This window comes from Nicotiana tomentosiformis, chromosome 8 (assembly GCF_000390325.3).
Source record: "Nicotiana tomentosiformis chromosome 8, ASM39032v3, whole genome shotgun sequence".
Classification (NCBI taxonomy): domain Eukaryota; kingdom Viridiplantae; phylum Streptophyta; class Magnoliopsida; order Solanales; family Solanaceae; genus Nicotiana; species Nicotiana tomentosiformis.
The window spans coordinates 66,195,184-66,214,087 of NC_090819.1; positions in this window are offsets into that span (position 1 = coordinate 66,195,184).

The window sequence follows — 18,904 nt, forward strand, 5'->3', positions numbered from 1 at the left end:
TTTCAAGTTTGACCACGGGGTTTACTTTTTGATATCAGAGCCGGAATCCGATTCTGGAAATTTGAACAGCTCCGTTATGTCATTTATGACTTGTGTGCCAAATTTGAAGTCATTCCGGATTCATTTAATATGTTTTGGCACGAGGTTTGCAAATTAAAAAGTTTAAAACTCAAAGTTTGAATCGGGGTGTGAATTGTAATTTCAGCATTGTTTGACGTGATACGAGACCCTGAGTAAGTCCGTATTAAGTTATTGGACTTGTTGGTATATTCGTACGGGGTCCCGAGTACCCTGAGAGTGATACGGATTGAAATCAGATCAAGAATTGGACTTAAGCAAAATCTGATTTTTTTTCCTTCTGTTGTAATCGCACCTGCGGATTTTTGCCCGCAGATGCGAGCCTTCCATCGTAGATGCGCCCAGGCATGTCAAGGCTTCGATCACAGAAGCGGACAGTTTCTCGCAGAAGCGTGTCCGCAGATGCGCACCAAATCACGCAGATGCGGGACTGGGCTGGCCTGGGGTCTTCGCAAGTGCGGCCATTTTGCGCAGAAGCGGATGTCGCAGGTGCGACAGGAGTGTCCGCAGATGCAGAACTTCACCTGGCAGCCTGGCATCGCAAATGCGGAACTTTTATCCGCATATGCGAAAATGACTGGGCAGAGCCCATAAATTCGGAAGTCGCCATGTTTACTCATTTTTGAGTTTCAAGTCTCGAATTTAGGCGATTTCAAGGGGGATTTTCACGACTTTGAATTGGGTAAGTATTCTTTAACCAAAAGTGATTATATTTCACAAATCCATGTCTATATTCATCATTTATTTCGGATTTAGATGGAAGAAATCAGATTTTTTTAAAAATCTTTCAAAAACGAAAAGTTAAGATTTGAAGGTCCATTTGATATCGGAATTGGACAATTTTTGTATGGTTGAACACGTCTCGGAATGGGTGTTCGAATTTCGTAAGTTTTTCTAGAATTTGAGACGTGGGTCCCACAGCTGAATATTTTAATGAATTTCAGATTTTTATCCGGAAAATTTGTAAATTCATATGGAATTAATTCTTATGATTCGTATTGAGTATATCGAATTGTTTGTAAATAGATTTGAAACTTTTGGAGATAAATTTAAAGGAAAAAGTTATGGTTGAGTAATTGATTGAAATTTACAAAGCGAGGTAAGTGTCGTGGTTAACCTTGACTTGAGGGAATAGAACCCTTAAATTATTTATTATGTGAAATGCATGTGAACGACGTATAGGCGAGGTGACGAGTGTTTATACGTCGTCAAATTAATTATTTGCGTATTTACTTGAAAAATCATAAATTATTTTAAATTATGAATTAATTATTATAATAATTGTTTCTCTCCTATTCTTTGCCAAATATTAATTCTTGAATCCCTGCATTAATTGTTACATGCTATTTGAATTATGTGCCTTAATTGTTATTTGACATTTAGCATATTAAATATTAAACTGCATATTTTCTCTCTAATTTCTATAATAATTTGCTATTTGCCTTTGTTTGTTTCGTAATTAAAGCATAATTATTGTATGCTTGTTGTCTTATATTTTTTATTAATTTTTGCATTTATTGGAAAAATTCTTTTATAAGAATTGGTAAATAAATATGTTAGAGGAGCGGGTTGCACGCCGCAACAAGATTGATTATAATGAATATATTGGAGGATCGGGTTGCACGCCGCAACCGAATTAATTATAATGAATATATTGGAGGATCGGGTTGCATGCCGCAACAGACTTAGTAAAAGTCCATATTGGAGGATCGGGTTTCACGCCGCAACAGACTTAGTAAAAGTTCATATTGGAGGATTGGGTTGCATGCCGCAACAGACTTATTAAAAGTCCATATTGGAGGATCGGGTTGACGCCGCAATAGACTTGTTAAAAGTCCATATTGGAGGATCGGGTTGCACGCCGCAACAGACTTATTTAAAAGTCGACATACATATATATATATTGGGGGATCGGGTTTCACGCCGCAACAGACTTGATTAAAATGAATATATTGTGAGAGCGAGTTGCACGCTGCAACAGAACTGAATGTGAATATATTGTGAGAGCGGGTTGCACGCTGCAACAAAATTGAATGTGAGTATATTGTGAGAGCGGGTTGCACGCTGCAACATAACTGAATGTGAATATATTGTGAGAGCGGGTTGCACGCTACAACAGAATTGAATGTGAATATATTGTGAGAGCGGGTTGCACGCTGCAACAGAATTGATGGAAATAATAATTGGTTATGACTGCTGAATTGGCTTCAATTATTATAATCGAGTTACCCGATTTATTTCTATTATTGTTGTTGTTTCTAATATTGCGTACAGGAAATGTAAATGACCCACCTTAGCCTCGTCACTACTTCGTCGAGGTTAGGCTCAGCACTTACCAGTATATGGGGTCAGTTGTACTGATACTACACTCTGCACTTCTTGTGCAGATTTCAGAATTGGTCCCAGCGGCGTGCCATAGACTTGCTCGGATTTCAGCTACTCGGAGGAGACTTGAGGTATAACTGCATGGCATCCGCAGTTCTGAAGTCACCGTCTATTTTACTTTAGCTGTGTGTTTATTTCCAGACAACTTCATTTTATTCAGACCTTTATTTGTATTATTCTAGAAGCTCGTGCACTTGTGACACCAATTCTGGGATGGTATTTAGATACCGTTATTTTTATGGATTATTCACTATATTTTAAACTTTGCTTCTGCATTTATTTCTTTGATTATTAATAATTTATTAAAAATTAATTAATATTATTCTAACGTTGGCTTGCCTAGCAAGTGAAATGTTAGGCGCCATCACGGTCCTAAGGTGGGAATTTCGGGTCGTGACAAATGCCTTCAACATAATTTGATGAAGTCTTGCTTAAGGAAATTGTTAACGTAGGTTTTCTGTCTTTGAATACCATTACTTTTTTATTTGCTTAAGAGACTTTTTTTATTTTTATGGTTTTTGATTCAGAGATTATCGGAGAAGTTCAAAAAGGATATGGAGGCAGAATGTACTAGAATACATCAAAAAATAGCTTTATTAGAAAAAAGGATTCAAAATGACATCAAGGTAATATCCTTAATTTCTGTGCTTGTAACTCTACGTTAAGGACACCATGTCCTTAATTTTTGAGCTTGTAACTCTAAGTTTAGGACTTCCTATCTTTAACTTTTGAACTTATAACTCTAAATTCAGGACTACATGTCCTTAACTTTTTAACTTGTAACTCTAAGTTCAGGACTACATGTCCTCATTTTTTGAACTTGGAACTCTAAGTTAAGGACTATCTGTCCTTAATTTCTGTGCTTGTAACTCTACGTTAAGGACACCATGTCCTTAATTTTTGAGCTTGTAACTCTAAGTTTAGGACTACATGTCCTTAACTTTTTAACTTGTAACTCTAAGTTCAGGACTACATGTCCTTAACTTTTTAACTTGTAACTCTAAGTTCAGGACTACATGTCCTTATTTTTTGAACTTGGAACTCTAAGTTAAGGACCAAGTGTCCTTAATTTGTGAGTTTGTACCTCTATGTTAAGGACCAAGTGTCCTTAATTTGTGAGCTTGTAACTTGAAGTTTAGGACTACCTGTCCTTAACTTTTTAACTTGTAACTATAAGTTCAGGACTACATGTCCTTAATGTTTTAACTTGTAACTCTAAGTTCAGGACTACCTGTCCTTAATTTATGTGCGTGTAACTCTAAGTTAAAGACCAAGTGTCCTTAATTTGTGAGCTTGTACCTCTATGTTAAGGACCAAGTGTCCTTAATTTATGAGCTTGTAACTTGAAGTTTAGGACTACCCGTCCTTAACTTTTTAACTTGTAACTCTAAGTTCAGGGCTACATGTCCTTAACTTTTTAACTTGTAACTCTAAGTTCAGGACTACATGTCCTTAATTTCTGTTCTTGTAACTCTAAGTTAAGGAACACTTGTCCTTAATTTGTGAGCTTGTACCTTTATGTTAAGGACCAAGTGTCCGTAACTTATAAGCAGCTAACATTCTGATTCTTATTTTAAATACTATCTCACAGGCTTTAAAGAAAAACCTAGGATCAAAGATTGATCCTTTATTGAAGCTTCTTGACAAACCTCATGAAAGGATCACATAGAGAGAACCTAGTATTCCAATTAGCAAAGATGCAGTTAATGATCAATGTGATGATATAGATGTGCATGTAGAAGATCATTATGAAAGCGATTATAGATATGCGCATCTAGAAGATGAAACTGATATTGGCATCGAAATTAGGAAAGGTTAGATACAATTTTTGAATTTGTTGTCATTGAAATTTATATTTAATAGCATAATACATATAAACTTTTTTGTGATTACAAATATGTGTAGAATCTTTTGATGGAGTGCAAGTTCAAGATGGAATGGAATGTCAAGACCAGGAAAATCTAAAAGAGACTAGTGTAACAGAAACAATTTGTAAATCTGGAGTGCAATCTCAGGATTTAGAAAATCCATTGGGAACAAGTATAAGTGAGATTGTAAGCAAATGTGTTGAAGGAATATATGATCTATCTACACCTCTCTCACTTAAAGAGAAAATTGGAAATCAAAATGATGCCAATCAAGGTTAGATGGAATTTTCATGATATGTTGAATGTTAGTTTTAGTAAACTATTAGTAACAAGTATTAATTGTAAATATTACAGAATCTTTTGAAGCTGTAAGGAAAGAAGATGGTGTGGATTATCAAGATGATGAAATTTCAAAAGAGAGAAGTGGAGGACAATCTCAAGACATAGAAAATACCCAAGGAACAAGCATAAGTGAGATTGTTTGCAAATATATAGAAGGAACATATAATATCTCTACACCTCTATATCTTACAGACAATATTGGAAGCCAAACAATGCTAGTCAAGATAATAATTTAACTGGCATGATCTTGACAGTTGCAAAAGGTTAGACGGAGCTTTTTTCATCTTATACATGTTTGTTTTAATCAAAGATTAGTAATAAGTACTAATTGTGTTAGCTCCTGTAAATATTTTGCAGAATCTTGTGAACTTGCAATCGAAGAACATGGAGAACAGTTGCAAGATAAAGAAAATGCAATCAATATGTCAGCTCCATTGTCTGTTAAAGAAATACAAGAAGGCAGCGTGGCCAACACATGTATTGATTGTGTCCTTAATATTGTATTCATAATTCAAATTGTCAGGACATTTCAAAAATTATGTCCTTATTTTTTGTCTCTTCATTTGACAATTTGTCATAAAATTGATGACATGCAGCAAACTAATGTATATGTAGTGTTGCTTGCAGAGCAAAACAAAAATAAAGCCGTTAACCAATATACTAGGAAAAGGAAGAGAGATAGTATTGGTTTTGATGGTCCATCATTTGTTATTCTTACTCCTAATCCTCCGACTACACAAGATGGAGTGGACTATCAAGATGATAAAATTTCAAAAGAGGGAAGTGGAGGATAATCTCAAGACATAGAAAATACCCAAGGAACAAGCATAAGTGAGATTGTTTGCAAATGTATAGAAGGAACATATGATATCTCTACACCTCTCTCTCTTACAGACAATATTGGAAGCCAAAAAAATGCTAGTCAAGATAATGATTTAACTGACATGATCTTGACAGTTGCAAAAGGTTAGACGAAGTTTTTTTTCATCTTATACATGTTTGTTTTAATCAAATATTAGTAACAAGTACTAATTGTGTTAGCTCCTGTAAATATTTTGCAGAATCTTGTGAACTTACAATCGAAGAACATGGAGAACAGTTGCAAGATAAAGAAAATGCAATCAATATGTCAGCACCATTGCCTGTTAAAGAAATACAAGAAGGCAGTGTGGCCAACACAGGTATTGATTGTGTCCTTAATATTGTATTCATAATTCAAATTGTCAGGACATTTCAAAAATTATGTCCTTAGTTTTTGTCTCTTCATTTGACAATTTGTCATAGAATTGACGACTTGCAGAAAACTAATGTATATGTAGTGTTGCTTGCAGAGCAAAAAAAAAATGAAGCCGTTAAAAAATATACTAGGAAAAGGAAGAGAGATAGTATTAGTTTTGATGGTCCATCATTTTCTATTCTTACTCCTACTCCTCCGACTACACAAATGAGCATTGATGAGGGTTTGTCTATGGAGGTTGAAGAAAATGTTGAAGAAGAGCTTGGTCGAGGAAAAATGAATAAGAAGCTTAGTTGGCAATTGAAATCTCCTTTTGAACAGAAAAGAAAAAGAGGAACATCGATGGCGCACAATGAAAATACTCACAAGTATACGGGCTGGATAAAATCAAAATATACTCGTACATGTATTTTTCATTATGCCAAAGATGATGAAAACTTATTGAAAAAATTCATTGGGTGGTTGGGCAAGGAGAAAAGGAAAGGTCGCAAAAAGGTGTAAGTCCCTAAATGTATTCATTATTTCTTAATTGCTTACATTTGTGTCTTGAACTTGTAATTTTAAATTCAGGACTAAGTGTATTGAGCTTCCAACTCTAACTTCATGACTAAATGTCCTAAATTTTTGAGCTTGTAACTCTAAGTTAAGGATTAAGTGTCCTTAGCTTTTGAGATTGTAAGTCTAAGTTCAGGACTAAGTGTCCTTAACTTTTTAACTTGTAACTGTAAGTTAAGGACTACCTGTCCTTAATTTTTGAATTTGCAACTCTAACTTCAGGACCAAGTGTCCTTAATTTTTGAATTTCCACTCTAAGTTCAGGACCAATTGTCCTTAACTTATGAGCTTGTTACTCTAAGTTCAGGACTTTAATTTATGAGCTTGTAAGTCTAAGTTCAGGACTAAGTGTCCTTAACTTTTGAACTTGTAACTGTAAGTTAAGGACTACCTGTCCTTAATTTTTGAATTTGCAACTCTAACTTCAGGACCAAATGTCCTTAATTTTTGAACTTCCACTCTAAGTTCAGGACCAATTGTCCTTAACTTATGAGCTTGTTACTCTAAGTTCAGGACTTTAATTTATGAGCTTATAAGTCTAAGTTCAGGACCAAATGTCCTTAAATTTTGAACTTGTAACTAAGTTAAGGACTACATGTCCTTAATTTTTGAATTTGCAACTCTAACTTCAGGACCAAGTGTCCTTAATTTTTCAACTTCCACTCTAAGTTCAGGACCAATTGTCCTTAACTTATAAGCTTGTTACTCTAAGTTCAGGACTAATTGTCCTTTAATTTATGAGCTTGTAAGTCTAAGTTCAGGACCAAGTGTCCTTAACTTTTGAACTTGTAATTGTAAGTTAAGGACATCCTGTCCTTAATTTTTGAATTTGCAACTCTAACTTCAGGACCAAATATCCTTAATTTTTGAACTTTCACTCTAAGTTCAGGACCAATTGTCCTTAACTTATGAGCTTGTTACTCTAAGTTCAGGACTTTAATTTATGAGCTTGTAAGTCTAAGTTCAGGACTAAGTGTCCTTAACTTTTGAACTTGTAGCTGTAAGTTAAGGACTACATGTCCTTAATTTTTGAATTTGCAACTCTGACTTCAGGACCAAGTGTCCTTAATTTTTGAACTTCCACTCTAAGTTCATGACCAATTGTCCTTAACTTATGAGCTTGTTACGCTAAGTTCAGGACTTTAATTTATGAGCTTGTAAGTCTAAATTCAGGATCAAGTGTCCTTAACTTTTGAACTTTTAATTATAAGTTAAGGACATCTTGTCCTTAATTTTTGAATTTGCAACTCTAACTTCAGGACCAAGTGTCCTTAAATTTTGAACTTCCACTCTAAGTTCAGGACCAATTGTCCTTAACTTATGAGCTTGTTACTCTAAGTTCAGGACTTTAATTTATGAGCTTGTAAGTCTAAGTTCAGGACCAAGTGTCCTTAACTTTTGAACTTGTAACTATAAGTTAAGGACTACATGTCCTTAATTTTTGAATTTGCAACTCTAACTTCAGGACCAAGTGTCCTTAATTTTTGAACTTCCACTCTAAGTTCAGGACTAAGTGTCCTTAATTAGGAATTGAGGACTAACTTATAAACTTTCTAACTTTGATATTTTCAAACGTTTCAGGGGACAAATTGATATATATGCTGAGGATAATGGTGTGAGAAAGAATCCATATAAATTGTACCATCAAAAAATTAGTAGCAAAATGTTCTTCCTTGAGCTTGCAGATAGTAGCTTTGTACTTGATGATAAGGTTTGATAATTCACAAGGCATTTGTTTTCTTTCTTCTTAATTTATTGTTTTTTTAATTATTTATGACTGATGGATTTTTTTTCTTTTTTTGCCTTTTTATGAAGCATATTGACATTGCCCTATATTATTTGAGAAAGAAGGAATGCTACTACCCTTGCGCCCATTCTTTTCGTTGCACAACTACATATATATTTTTTGATAACTATATGCTAATTGTGTATAAGGATTTCGATGAAGATGCTTCAGATGACTTTTGGTGTGATGATAATCAGTTGGTTCTCACACCATATGTGTGGGGTGACAATCGTAGATGTGGAATTGCTTGGACAGAGGTTGACAAAATCTTTTTTCCATGCCGGCTTCCTTCAGAAGATAATGATGTTGTGACACATTTTCTTTTGGGGGTATTGGAATTGAATGAGAGAAAGATTGATGTGTACGATTCCACATATAGTGAGCCATATGAGCACGGAATGAAACACATTGAAATGTATGCACGTATGATCCCACACTTGCTAAAGTTCTCACAGTTTGAGAAAAATCATAAGTCTTTTTGAAATGCATTCAACAAATTTGATATTCAGCGGCAAAGATCACCACACCAAACTGGATCGTACGTGTTGTCATTTGCTATATAATTTATATGAACTTTAAATTTATTTTATTAAAGATATTATTTAATTGACTCCATATCTTACATTTTTCTTAGGACTGATTGTGGTGCATTCCTAATCAAGTATGTGGAGTTGTTGATGATGGGAACAGATGTAGAGAAATTCCAACCTGAGGAAATATCAAACTTCAGAAAAGAACTTGCAGCAAATCTTTGGGCACATGGAGAGTGGAAAAGAAATTCTAGTTATGATACACCACCAGAAAATATCGGCGACGACTATGATAGTGAAAATGAAACTTCTTGCCCAAAGGAGCTGTAGTGTAGTTGTAAAGAAAGTCAGCTGTAGTGGAATTGGTATAAAATTGCTGTAAAGAATCCATATGAATTCTGAAATATCCTGTAAATTATTCACAAGGCACTTTATTTTATTTGCATAGCATAAGTTTTTGGTCACAGCTATGCTAAATTACAGTTTTAGCAGTAATATGAAGGCATCGTGTTATTAATTTCTTTCTTTCTATTAACTATTGATTTGTCCATTTTTTTTACAGTTTTAAAGGGGCAATCTTTGATTAAATTGTCTTGAAGTTTTTAGAAATTCAAAGCAACACACATTGATTGTTGTAGAACTTCAGAATCTGTTAACTACATCCTTATTTGTTGAAGGATGAAAATAATATTCAGGACATATTTTTTTAAATGTGCTAAACTTCTGAAATATAGACAATAAACTGAGATTTCCAGAAGTTAAGAACATTTTAGAAATTTATGTCCTATATATTAGATTCATTCTTCAAATGTTCAGGACGTTTCAAAAAATTATGTCATAAAGTCTACTTGTACTAATCTCATTTTAAAAATAAGATGTAGCAAGCTGTGTTTAGCGAGCTGCAGATGTCAAGTTTTATAACTACTGATTTGTCCATTTTAAATTGCGAGTCTTTTATTAAATCTATAGAAATATAGCAAAAGATACATTGATTGTTGTAGAACTTCAGGACATAATGTTCATAAACGTCCTGATTTGTTGAATGATGAAAATAATATTCAGGACATATTTTTCTGAAATGTCCTGAACTTCTGAAAATCTAGACAATAATCTGAGATTTCCAGAAGTTAAGGATATTTTAGAAATTTATATCCTTAATATTAGATTCATACTTGAAATTTTCAGGACTTTTAAAAGATTATGTCCTTAAGTTTTACTTGTACCAATCTGATTTTAAAAATAAAGATGTAGCAAGCTGCAGGTGTCAAATTATATAAAGAAAAGAACTTTCTTGTTTTCTTACGACAAGAATAAAATCCCATAAATAATAATTAGTCTGACAAAGGTAAACTGAACTCCCAGAAAAAGAAAAAGAAACAAAAAGCACGTAAGTGTAACACCCCGAAAATTTTCGAAGTACTTAAGTGTAAAGCCCGGTAAAGTTTGCAAAGAAAATAATATTTCATGGTGCCGGACTAGGTTTACGTGTTTGAGAATTGGACTTTTTGGGTTGAACAATGCACCGAAAAGTAAAGAAAATTTTTTGCCGGAAAAGTGCGTTTATGCGGTCCATTATGCGATCGCATAATCACTCTGCGGGCCGCATAATAGCCGCAGAAGTGAGCAGGAGAGGGCTATTCTGGAAGCAGCTATGCGGTCGACTATGCGACTCATAATTGTTATGTGGTGCATTATGCGACTGCATAACAGTTATGCGGACCGCATAGTGACCGCATACACAACTAGTTCTTTTGGCTATTTTGTAACCAATTATGCGACCGATATGCGGTCCGCATAACCATTATGCGGTCGCATATGCGACCGCAGAACCTGTTCCAGAGCTTTACTTTTGGGTTTTTAAAACCCGACCCTATTTTGTTAAATACACTCTTTGGGCCATTTTTGAGACATAATCTGATATTTTAGAGTGAGAGAGAGTGCCCTAGAGTGAGAAGGTGTTCTCCAATAATTTTTCTTCAATTCTTGCCCAAGTTTTGGAAGATTGAGAAGGGAAACTCACTAGGTCTTCATCCTAGAGGTAAGATTCTACACCCTAACCCTCAGTTTCGAATTTTGTGTAGAAATGGTTAACTAGCAAGATAAATTTCTGGGCATGAGAGTTATTTATTTTACATGCATGTATTATCAAAGGGTGTAGGAAGATTGTTGAGCTAAGAATGATAAAGATTGGGTTGTGGGATGATGAAGTCCTTCATAAAAAGGACATTAAAACCTTATGCTCACATGGTGTTTGATAAAATGCTCAAGTGAGCTAGAACTATGATCATCTCCCTAATTTTGATTCAATTTGTTATATTTCTAAAATAGATTGAAGTTGCTAAGAATTCCGGAATGTTTTAGAGTGTAAGGAAGCTCAAGTGAGGTATGTTGGCTAAACTCTTCTCTTAGAATTAAATCCCACGATATTCATGTAAATTATGTAAGTCCCGAGTGATTCATTATGAAATTGGCTATTCCGAGTAAGATTGGGTTGAAAGATATATGTTCAACAAGCATCCCAAATGCTCTATTCATGTTATGTTACCAATTGAGGATGTGTTAAAATATGGGCTGCGCATTAATAATGTTTCGACTTTAAGTCAAGTTTAAATGAAGGCTATTATGCCAAATTTTGTGAAACATTTGTATGTGCATTTGACTCTAAATTGCTCACATGTGTACTACACACCTTGATTTGAATTGTAATTGTTATTGATGATGATAATGATATTTAAGATTGATAAGGTGAGGATGAAATACTGAATATGGCCAACGTGCCAAGAATGACCTTATAATTATGGCCATTAGTGCCAATGAAATGAAAATATGTGAAAGTAATATGAAATGCGATGATTGATATAAAAATGTTGATGTCTCAAATAAGACGGCCTAGCCGATCGGGTCGTGATCGGACACCATGCCGCACACATGGTGATGATTGTGCTGGAAATTTGTAATGATAGTAATTGTGGTTGATGTCTCTAATGAGATGACCTAGCCAATCGGGTCGTGATCGGACTCCGTACTAAATTTACGGTGGTATTGATATTGACAAAAATTGTGGTTGATGTCACTAATGAGATGGCCTAGCCGATCGGGTCGTGATCAGACTCCGTACTAAATTTACGGTGGTATTGGTATTGATAGTAATTGTGGTTGATTCTCTAATGAGGTAGCCTAGCCGATCGGGTCGTGATCGGACTCCGTGCTAAAAGTACGGTGGCATTGGTATTGTGAATACTGGTATTGCGGACAATGGTATATCGATACTAAAAATCTCCCAATGTGAGATATGGAAATTAATTTGAACACTGTCTTGATCCTAAATTGAGGTTTGATGTTGATTAAGGCTTTCATTGATATTATGATAATCTTGTTTGTATTAATTATCATTCTATTGAGAGGGTGTTTAGTTATACATACTAGTACTATTCGACGGTACTAACGTCCCTTTTTTTCTGGGGGTGCTGCATCTTTCAATGGATGCAGGTGGTTCCACAGCAGGAGATATTGTTCAGTGATAGCAGTGCACCTTCTTTCCAGCTGACTTGGTGAGCCCCACTTCATTCCGGGGTCATTAATCTTTTATACTTGTGTATTCTGTTTGAGGTATAGCCGGGGCCTTATTATCAGCATTATCATTATACTCTTCTTTATCTATAGAGGCTTCGTAGACATAGTGTGGGTTGTGTATTGGTGCTGGGGAAAGACAAACTATGTTATGTGGTGGTGTATTACTTGTCCATTTGAGACTTTAAAATTGATGAAACTATTGAAAATGAATTGGTGTTGTAAACATGAACACATTTTCATCTAATTAATGAAAATATGTATTATCTCTATTCGTGGATGAGTTTGGGTAGAATGAAATCTAACAGGCTTGCTCGGTCGGGTTCACTCGGTTGAGCGCCGGTCGCGCTCCTCTGTTTTGGGGCGCGACAGTAAGTGCAAAGAAACTTTGAAAATTCAGGACATCTTTTATATAACCATCTGCTAATGTTTACTTGCTCAAATAAAAACAATCTAAATGAATCCAATTTATAGCAAAAACTTAAAAGACTAGATAAACATAAGTGGATATATCTATTATTCTCTATGCTTCCTTGAAAATGGATAGACTGCCGGAGAATATATACAAGATATTCTATTATGACCAATTCTTCTGCAACGACCACATTTGAATGTTATTTTTGATGATTCGGTAGCTGAAATATGCCTTTTCTTCTGCCTTCTACCTGGCGGGACTTTGAAATCTGGAGGTTTAATAATTTGTGAATTAATACTCTCTGGTACAATCCAAGAATCCGTATGTCCTACAGGATGTATTTGTCTTTCATATGTTTTTAGTCAAGATTTCTTTAAGTACCAGTCCGAGCAGAAATTGGACTTCTTGATGTTTCTCTTCTCGATAGCTGCAATTGTATGTATACATGGTAATTCATCAAATTGAAACTGAAAACAATCACATGTTCTTTTGTTTAAGTCCACCACGAAAGTAATTCCTTCTTCCTTAACTCTAGAACGCCATGAATCAATAGGGAAGACCTTCAAAGTTGAAAAACTATAAGTTAGAACATTATTTTAAATTATCATTAAAATAATAAGCTAAAGTTAGAACATAATACTTACATTTAAAGTAAAATCGAAATCTATCTTTTTCTTCAATTCCTCTTCTACCCAACAAGAAACGTCATAAAAAGTTCCTTCTGCTTTATTTCTTCTTTCATAAAACCAACGTTGTAGCTTCACTTGGATGAAATCCATCATTCTTAATATAGGCAGCTCCCTTGCTTCTAATAGCACAAAATTCATTGACTCAACTATGTTTGTTGTGAGCATGTCATATCTTCATCGTGGACTACAAGAACGTACCCACCTTTTCGGTGGTTCTTCCATCAAGTAGTCAAAAGTCTTCTTATCAACTTTTGCTATATCTGACATGTATAGATCAAATTCTTTGCGCTTGTATACTCTTGCAGCACTTTGAAAAAGTTTTATGACCTCACTTTTCACTTTCCTTCGCTTTAGGTTCTGCTCCAAATGATAGATACAAATCCCATGGTGGCTTTCAGGATATACCTTTGCAATGTCATGTGCAATAGATTGATGCCTGTCCGATAAAAAAAATTAATTTGTCACGGTTCCCAATTGCATTGCGAAGCTCACTAAAGTACCACTCATATGAATTATTATTTTCAGATTCTGCAATTCTAAAGGCTAGTGGGAATATTTGATTATTTGCATCCTTTGAAACTGAAATCATTAAAACACCACGATATTTTGACTTCAAAAAGGTTGCATCAACAACAATCACTGGTCTACAATGATTCCAACCAGCTATTGATGATCCATATGCATAAAACATATAATGAAACCTGAAAATATAATTTAACAGAAGGTTAAAAATACAGGACACCAAATCTTTAACATTTACACTGCATACATCAAAGCTAAGGACAACTTGTCCTCAAGATTTTCAATGTACACATCAAATTTAAGGACACCATATCCTTAAATTTTACAATGCACACATCAAAGTTAAGGACACCATGTCCTTAACATTTTCACTACACACATCAAAGTTAAGGATACCATGTCCTTCATATTTTCACTTCACACATCAAAGTTAAGGACACCATGTCCTTAACTTTTACAATGCACACATCAAAGTTAAGGACACCATGTCCTTAAGTTTTTCACTGCACATATCCAAGTTAAGGACACCATGTCCTTAATATTTGTACTGCACACATCAAAGTTAAGGACAACTTGTCCTTAACTTTTATAATGCACACATCCAAGTTAAGGACACTATGTCCTTAACTTTTACAATGCACACATCCAAGTTAAGGACACCATGTCCTTAACTTTTACAATGCACACATCCAAGTTAAGGACAACTTGTCCTTAACTTTTACAATGCACACATTAAAGTTAAGGACACCATATCCTTAACTTTTACAATGCACACATCCAAGTTAAGGACACCATGTCCTTAACTTTTTCACTAGACACATCAAAGTTAAGGACACCATGTCCTTAACTTTTTCAGTGCACACATCCAAGTTAAGGGCACTATGTCCTTAACATTTTTACTGCATACATCCAAGTTAAGGACAACATGTCCTTAACTTTTACAATGCACATATCAAAGTTAAGGACACCATGTCCTTAGCTTTTTCACTGCACACATCGAAGTTAAAGACACCATGTCCTTAACATTTTTACTGCACACATCCAAGTTAAGGACACCATGTCCTAAACTTTATAAAATAGACTAATAAACTCTTTTTGATTCTTTACCTATTATTTTTGTCTATCTTTATGTTAGTGTATGTTCTCGGGTTTTTACTTTTCATCATATACAAGTATGAAGACAATAATTCATAATTCTCTTCAGGAGTTCCTCTTATTAAAGTTGAAATATGTTGAATAGCATGTCACGCCTTGTGATAACCAATGTCTAGTCCATGCAATTTTTGCATTTCTACCATGACAAAGGCTTGTGTAACTTCAAACCTTGGGTCTCGAAGATTGTCGATAATGTAACCACTAATCAACTTTGAAGTTGCATGCCTTTGATCAGCTTTCATAGTGTTAATTGAGCATTCATAATTTTTCTCAATCTTTACTATTTTGAATAGTATTGAATCTTTAATTCTGAAAGCACGCACACACCACCCGCACCTATCATCATTGTATTTCAATGAATATCTTGTTGAGCTTGATCTAACAACCTTGAATTAAAAATGTCCTTTAATTGCTATATTCGAAAAATAGTTAATTATACTCTTCTTTTTGTCAAATATTGATCCCACTTTTATTTCATCCAACGAAGCATTTTCTCTTAATATCGTAGTTGGGGATTCTTTTTGTTTCAAATTTGAGCTTCGTCTAGTTAGTTGAGTAAAGGTTTTTTCAGCAACTTCTTCTATTACCGGTGCACTCTCTAAGACTTGAATACCCAAAGCTTGTTCATTGTCAATCTCTATAATGCTTTGTCCTTCCACTTGAATAGAATCAAATGTTTGAAGCACCTCTTCAGTTATTGGTTGAGCTTCAACCACATCTATTTCCATTATCTGTTGGCATTTGTATTGATTGTCTTGTTGAGTTTCTGTATTGACATGTTCAAAGGTGCTTGTAGAACCAAAAACTCTTTCCGAAAAATCAACAATGAAACGACAACCCTTGAAGAGTGAATGACTTTTTAGTAACTCTATACATGTGTGAAGATCTAAATCTTTGGATATAAGCATTCCCTTGCTTGTTCCCAGATTGATATCAAACCATATCATTGCTTCAACTTGTCTCTATCCAATTCAATAACTTCAAAGACCTGGTTAATGAAATCTTCAAATCGAATTGCCTCAGGTACTAGAACAAACTTTGTTTGATGATCAAGATACTTATAGTCTGCAGTCCATCTACAATTAAAAGCAACTATAATACATATTGTATCCATCCTGTAAGTTAAGAAAATGGGAAATTTAGGACATATTTATACAACAATCATAAAGTTAAGGACACGATGTCCTAAACTTTATCAATACAAGTTGCAAAACACAGGACACTATGTCCTTAATATTTAGAACAACAGTCATGAAGTTAAGGACATCATGTCCTAAACTTTATCAATATATGGTTGCAAATACATGACACTATGTCCTTAATATTTACACAGTAGTCATGAAGTTAAGGACATCATGTCCTAAACTTTATCAGTACAAGTTGCAACAACAGGACACTATGTCCTTAATTTTTACACGATAGTCATGAAGTTAAGGACATCATGTCCTAAACTTTATCAGTACAAGTTGCAAAAACAGGACACTATGTCCTTAACTTTGATGTATGCAGTCAAAATGTTAAAGACATGGTGTCCTTAACTTAGATGTGTGCATTGTAAAAGTTAAGGACATGGTGTCCTTAACTTTGATGTGTGCATTTTAAAAGTTAAGCACAAAGTATCCTTAATTTTGATGTGTGCAGTGAAAATGTTAAGGACATGGTGTCCTTAACTTTGATGTGTGTAGTGAAAATGTTAAGGATATGGTGTCCTTAACTTGGATGTGTGCAGTGAAAAATTTACGGACATGGTGTCCTTAACTTTGTTGTGTGCATAGTAAAGGTTAAGGACATGCTGTCCTTAACTTTGATGTGTGCAGTGAAAATGTTAAGGACATGGTGTCCTTAAATTTATCAATACAATTTGCAAATACAGGACACTATATCCTTAATATTTAGAACAACAGTCATGAAGTTAAGGACATCATGTCCTTAACTTCATCAATACAATTTGCAAATACATGACACTATGTCCTTAATATTTAGAACAACAGTTATGAAGTTAAGAACATCGTGTCCTTAACTTTATTAATACAATTTGCAAATACAGGACACCATGTCCTTAATATTTAGAACAACAGTCATGAAGTTAAGGACATCATGTCCTAAACTTTATCAATACAAGTTGCAAATACAGGACACTATGTCCTTAATATTTAGAACAACAATCATGAAGTTAAGGACATCGTGTCCTTAACTTTATCAGCACAATTTGTAAATACAGGACACTATGTCTTTAATATTTAGAACAACAGTCATAAAGTTAAGGACATCGTGTCCTTAACTTTATCAATACAATTTGCAAATACAGGACACCATGTCCTTAATATTTAGAACAACAGTCATGAAGTTAAGGACATCGTGTCCTTAACTTTATCAATACAATTTGCAAATATAGGACACTATGTCCTTAATATTTAGAACAACAGTCATGAAGTTAAGGACATCGTGTCCTTAACTTTATCAATACAATTTGCAAATACAGGACACTATGTCCTTAATATTTAGAACAACAGTCATGAAGTTAAGGACATCGTGTCCTTAACTTTATCAATACAATTTGCAAATACAGGACACTTTGTCCATAATATTTTTTAGAACAACAGTCATGAAGTTAAGGACATCGTTTCCTTAACTTTATCAATACAATTTGCAAATACAGGACACTGTGTCCTTAATATTTAGAATAACAATCATGAAGTTAAGGACATCGTGTCCTTAACTTTATCAATACAATTTGCAAATACAGGACACTATGTCCTTAATATTTAGAACAACAGTCATGAAGTTAAGGACATCGTGTCCTTAACTTTATCTATACAATTTGCAAATACAGGACACTATGTCCTTAATATTTAGAACAACAGTCATGAAGTTAAGGACATCGTGTCCTTAACTTTATCAATACAATTTGCAAATATAGGACACTATGTCCTTAATATTTAGAACAACAGTCATGAAGTTAAGGACATCGTGTCCTTAACTTTATCAATATAATTTGCAAATACAGGATACTATGTCCTTAATATTTAGAACAACAGTCATGAAGTTAAGGACATCGTGTCCTTAACTTTATCAATACAATTTGCAAATACAGGACACTATGTCCTTAATATTTAGAACAACAGTCATGAAGTTAAGGACATCGTGTCCTTAACTTTATCAATACAATTTGCAAATACAGGACACTATGTCCTTAATATTTAGAACAACAGTCATGAAGTTAAGGACATCGTGTCCTTAACTTTATCAATACAATTTGCAAATACAGGACACTATGTCCTTAATATTTAGAACAACAGTCATGAAGTTAAGGACATCGTGTCCTTAACTTTATCAATACAATTTGCAAATACAGGACACCGCGTCCTTAATATTTAGAATAACAATCATGAAGTTAAGGACATCGTGTCCTTAACTTTATCAATACAATTTGCAAATACAGGACACTATGTCCTTAATATTTAGAACAACAGTCATGAAGTTAAGGACATCGTGTCCTTAACTTTATCTATACAATTTGCAAATACAGGACACTTTGTCCTTAATATTTTTTAGAACAACAGTCATATTAAGGATACCAAATCTTTAACATTATGTTCTCAATATTTACAGAACAATCACAGAGTTAAGGTCGCGATGTCCTTAACGTTATCACTATAGAAAATAAAAAAAAAACAAATTCCTAGCATCTTATTCTTCAGTAACGAAATAAAAATCCACACAAACACACAAAAGCATATAGAGATATCTGAAAGTTTAGAATTTACTGTAA